We start from the raw sequence: 6,000 nt of genomic DNA, 5'->3' as shown, positions 1-6,000 counted from the left end.
ATTTACGAACTAATCAAAAAGTTAGGTTAGGTTGGAGTAGCATGAACCGTTGGATAGTCACATAATGTTTTTTGTATTATAGTACTTCTTATATAAGTACTATAAGGAATATATAAATACTACATTAGGCACTCAGTTGTATATATTGTTTGCTGTTAAAATATCTCATAGCACCTTTAGAGGTTAGGTCAAGTTAATGAAAAAAATTCAAAAAAAACATAATTTTGACTTGAATCATTCAAATATTATCTTCAGTAAGCCAAGCTCTAACCAGCCTAGTGTAACTGCGACCATGGGTACTCATTGGGACTCATTCATAATAAATTGTTTTGTTAAATTAAGCAATCAAATTTTGTTTTTTTCTTCCCATAAATAAATATAATAATAAGCAACTCTGTATAACGGCAAATTTTAATGTTATTCTATTTTCTCTCCCTTCTTTCATTGCAGATAACCAAAGCGTTTATCCATAAAAATGCGCAATAAAAAAGCTGTAATTGGTTTTTGAGGTTGAAAGGTCTTTGAAGGACTTGACAGCCGCCGTCGACGGATCGAAAGCGAAAGTGATTGAGACGCCATTGCAGAAGTGCCGAAGTGCAGCAATAATAATCAATTATTTGCTGTAATCTGCACTAAAGTAAAGAGATCGAGAGAGAGAGAGAGAGCGGAAGTATAAGTGAAAAGTAGAAATTGCGGAAACTGTTTACTAATAGCACATCTTTGGTGAGTAGATGAAAATGTTTTTTAACACAATTAAACAATATTAGAAAAATCTAAAAAATTCTGGAAAAAACAATTCAATTATATGGTATACATATGGATTCCGGTATATAGTGGTTATAAATATGGTTACAGTTTCTGGTATATAATGATTATAAATATAGTATAAATATGGTATATTTATACCCTGAACAGGGTATATTAAGTTTGTCACAAGTTTGTAACACCCAGAAGGAATCGTCGGAGACCCTATAAAGTATATATATAAATGATCAGTATGTCGAGCTGAGTCGATTTAGCCATGTCCGTCTGTCTGTCTGTCCGTCTGTCTGTATATATACGAACTAGTCTCTCAGTTTTTAAGATATCGTTTTGAAATTTTGCAAACGTCATTTTCTCCTCAAGAAGCTGCTCATTTGTCGGAACGGCCGATATCGGACCACTATAACATATAGCTGCCATACAAACTGAACGATCGGAATCAAGTTCTTGTATGGACAACTTTCACATTTGACAAGATATATTCACGAAATTTGGTATATATTATTTTCTAAAGCAACAATGTAATTTTCGAAGAAAATGTTCAGATCGGTTGACTATAGCATATAGCTGCCATACAAACTGAACGATCGGAATCAAGTTCTTGTATGGACAACTTTCACATTTGACAAGATATATTCACGAAATTTGGTATATGTTATTTTCTAAGGCAACAATGTAATTTTCGAAGAAAATGTTCAGATCGGTTGACTATAGCATATAGCTGCCATACAAACTGAACGATCGGAATCAAATGCTTGCATGGACAACTTTCACATTTGACAAGATATATTCACGAAATTTGGTATATGTTATTTTCTAAGGCAACAATGTAATCTCTAAAAAACTTGTTTAGAACGGATTACTATAGCATATAGCTGAACACATAGTTACTAACAGAAATGCACCTGTGAAGGGTATTTAGCTTCGGTGCAACCGAAGTAAGCGTTTTTTCTTGTTTTTATTAATTTTAATTAAATTTAATATTAAATTTTATTACTCACGCATATACCCACTCGTATGTATAGTTAGCATGAATGCGCATATACATAACAATAAATCTTGGTAATATAATCATGGCTTAAGTCACATCATGCTGTTTAATTACAAATTACAAACATATTTATATATATATATATGTATATATATATTTAATATATGTATATGTATGTAGTTGTCTGTGTAACTGAGTCATCGCTTGTTCTTCTTTTCTAAGAAAACCTGAATGTCTATTCAACAACCTGTCATTGAGTCATCAAAATGTACAAGAGTTATGAGACATAAAACTTTTTCATTATGCTAAGAAGCTTAACAAATGAATTGCGTTTATTTAATACATACATACATACATACTTATATTTATAAGATATTGTCATTTTGACACTTCTGAAGTTTCGGTTCACATAAATACCTATTTATATTGTGTTGGGAAAATTTGCCAACATGTAACTAAGTTGGTAGTAATAATCAAAGTCTTCTGAAGTAACTGTCTAAGTTTTTGAATAATTTCGAACATTAGACAACTAACTCTGATACTAAGTATTTCTGAATGTTTGAGTCGAAAGTGCCCTGTAACAAAGTCAATAAAGTCAATTGTACTGAACAAACTTAATCTACCGTTATATGATACTTGTAACATCAAAGAACTGACAAAAACTAATTTCCATACGAGATGCATGAAATAGATTCTTCCAAAATGATTTTAAGTTGTTTGCTGACAATTACGACTTGAAGTTAGACGCTTAAGACCATCACACGGAATATTTAATTTTTACTGGAATTTCTTAATTTCATTGTTTCACTTCAATAAACAGCTGCCCTCCAAAGAATGAAACGAATCACGAGTCGAAAATTCTATTTATAAGTATGTATTTGACTTGACATTCTAAATTTGGGACGTTAATGATTTGGCAATCATAATGTAATATCTACTAATGTTTACAATGTTATAGTGACTTCAGGGTTTGAAGAAAGATTTTCAGTGAATTTGAGCGGTATTTTAGGAATTTTATTTTTAAAACTCGCTAATTGTTCGATTAAAAGTAGATTATCGACAGCCATTGAGTCAATTAGTTAGTTTCTCCATTATAGTAGGGTAATTTAAAAGCCATAAAGATTAATTTCTGAAATTTACAAAGCGTTTAATAAAAATAGTTTTTTCACAGTCGCTTAATTGAGTCGATTAACAAATTGCTTAATAATGTATATTACTAATTGTGAAAAATTAGAAAATGAATTTGTAAAAGTCGTTTAATTACTTTAAATTCAACAAAATTCATTAATTATACAACTAAAATTAATAATTAATTTTTCTACAGTCCCTTAATTTATTCAATTAATTAAATTTGCCAATTATTCAATCCGAAGTAGCTATTTTGTAATCCGTTAATTGAGTCAATTAGTTAATTCCTTCATTATATGGTAAATTGAAAACAATTAGAGGTGGAATATCAGATATTTTTATAATTATTCCATTACAAAATGTAGTTATATAATCGCTTGATTGAGTCAAGTAGTTAATTATTTCATTAGGTAATTATAAATTAAAAGCAGTTTTTTTACAATAACTTTATTGAGTGAATTAGTTAATTGCACCATTATATAATAAATTCAGAAAAATATTTTAATTAAGTTGATTATCAATTGCCGGTTTATGAAATTGCTAATTGACTAAATTATAGGACTGCCGAAATCTCTATTAATTAATAATTTAACTTATTAAATTAATTGTTTTGCAATTAAGCAAAAATTATTGTACTTGGATCACCTAAATTTTATTATTTAACTTTTCAATTCACGAATTTAACTTAAGGGGTCAGTAGGGTAATCTGGCCTGTATTTTGACATTTTTTTTCCATAGAAATTTTTATTCTACAATAGAATTTTTTTCACATATGAGGTACATATATCGTGGAGTGTATAAACAAATTTTTTCTGAATTTTTTGATGACATCCGTCGGAGAAATGGCTGGGTGAATGAGATGCGTTTTTTCACTGGCGGACACGATTTCTCATGTTTGGATCATCTGAAAAAATGTTGATAAATAAAAAAGTAATTATTGTTTTTTTTGTTTTTAATTTTTCCTCATGTTTTTTTACATACATTTTGTCATAACATTGTCAATTAATTATAATAAATATAGGGACGAACCCATCCGTTTTGTGAACTGTTAAAAAAAATTAAGCAAATCGGTTTAGTAGTCCGCCAGTTTAAAAAATTGTGTTTTGAGAAAAACGCGTTTAAAGCGCCAGGGGTGCACTCCGAGCGCTCTGAACGTCGAGCGTTATTATTATTTATGGGCCTTTTTCGAAACCTTCCAATGGTAAGGTAGATTTCTACATTAATTCTAAGGGTATAAGGGAACAAAATGAAAAAAATAAATTGAAAAAAGATTGCCTTACTGACCCTTTATATAGTTTGAATGAAGCATCTAGTTATTACATAGGTACATATATGTTTAAACGCACATTCTCTTATTGTTAAGAATCACGTTTGGGCCTATGTACATACATTGCTGCAGCACTGAACTGCTGTGGGTCGGATTTTAACCTCAACGTGTTCGTTTGCTGGTGTTGTCCTTGCAAAAGGTTATGTTTTTGCCAGCAAATAGCTAGCAGAGACTACTTCCTGCCACAACATACACAACACATACTCGCACACTTTATACACATATACATACATATATACATATGTACAAGTATGCCTGTATATGCGCTTACATTAAGTTTTGATTTGTACGTTCCTTTTGCCATTTGAGGGCAATTAGCGAACATTCAACACACTTTGGCCGCATCGCAAACATATTGGTGTGTATATACCTAGAAACACACCTATAGTGTGGTCATTATTATTGTCGTGGCTCGTTTGTCGCTCAGCTGTTTATAAAATATGTATTTTCAAGGGAGGGGGAACGCGGCTTAACACATTTCCAGCTGTTTCCAATGGCCTTCGAAACCTTCATTGGCAGCTCGTGCTTATTATATTTTGGTTTTTGTTGCTGTGCACTTTGTTTGCCGTAATGCGGCTCGTGTACGCGTGTCTGCTGGTTAACTGGCAGCCTTGAAAATTCAGCATTGGCCTACGCTGCTTGCCTTGCCGTTCGGGTGAATGTAATTTTTTTCCTCTCTATCTCTTCTAAAAAAACATTGCTAAGTGTAAATATTTAAACTTTTTTGTGGCTTTGTAACAAATTTAAGGCCGACTTCTGTGTCACGTGTAGGATTTAATTTCCTTTTAAATAAAAAGAGTTGAAAATTTTGACACACTATATGACAATGGGTTGTAAAATCCAGATTTAAGAACCGTCAATACATTTTGTTACCTTTTTTTACAAATCAGTGTCAAAAAATAACCGCCTTAGTCGGCTTAAGATTTAGTACTGTAATACTGCTGCTGTGGTCTCACCTTGTTCTCAAATAGGCCACATTAATACATGTTTGGATATTAAAATCAACAATATTTATTTTGTCGCCTTCAAAGTAATCCTAACCAGATGTCAACGATTTTTCCAGTCCTCGAAACACTTTTCATGGCCTCCAGCTCGTTCAGCGAATTTGGTTTTATTTCTTCGATCGAATGAAAACGGGTTCCACGGAACAGCCATTTCAGTTTGGGAAACAAGAAAAAGTCAAACGAAGGCAAAACTGGTCGAAAAAGTTCATTGCGTTTTTGCTTTAAATTCGGTCACAGTAGTGGCTAGATGCGATGGTGCATTATCATCGGGTAAGATCCATGGATTGTTCTTCCACAAATACGCCCATTTTCGACAGATATTCTCACGCAAACGCCTCAATATGGCCAAATAGAACTCCTTATTGACCGACTGTTGCTCTGGAAAAATTCATGATACAAAAAACCACGAATATCGGAAAAAAATGAGCATCACCTTGATTTTTGAGCGGCTTTGGGGTTTTCTTTTAGGTTTCGGCTTATTTTTTCCTCTCCATTCTGATGATTATTGACTTGTTTGCAGTTATAGTGCTCTCCATGAATGTGGGCTCGGAATTTCTTTTTGAAGAAAATTGAGCTTTATTGGGACGAGTCGAGCAAGAACCCATTTCATATCCAAAAAACATTCGAACGGACTTGTGAGAGATGTCGAGCTCTCTTGTCAACTGAATCACCGTAAGCCTCTTCCAACATTCGCAATGATTCCGCACACGAAATTTGATTAGAAATACAAAATTTGAGAGAAATTCTGTGTTCGCTATTTTTATCCATTGTAAAAATTCGCAACTTAC

General features: G+C 32.4%; 1 protein-coding gene across 1 annotated transcript in view; it reads left to right on the top strand.

Annotated features, from left to right (window-relative positions):
* Positions 1-642: 642 nt before the first annotated feature.
* Positions 643-6,000, top strand: part of LOC120772441 (platelet binding protein GspB) — a 29,458-nt gene continuing 24,100 nt past the window's right edge. The window contains exon 1 of the mRNA XM_040101058.1: positions 643-723. The gene's annotated coding sequence lies outside the window, so the exon portion shown is untranslated. The remainder of the gene's footprint in view (positions 724-6,000) is intronic.

The sequence above is a fragment of the Bactrocera tryoni genome, chromosome 3, assembly GCF_016617805.1.
Source record: "Bactrocera tryoni isolate S06 chromosome 3, CSIRO_BtryS06_freeze2, whole genome shotgun sequence".
Lineage (NCBI taxonomy): Eukaryota > Metazoa > Arthropoda > Insecta > Diptera > Tephritidae > Bactrocera > Bactrocera tryoni.
This window is presented reverse-complemented; position numbering and strand designations above follow the sequence as displayed.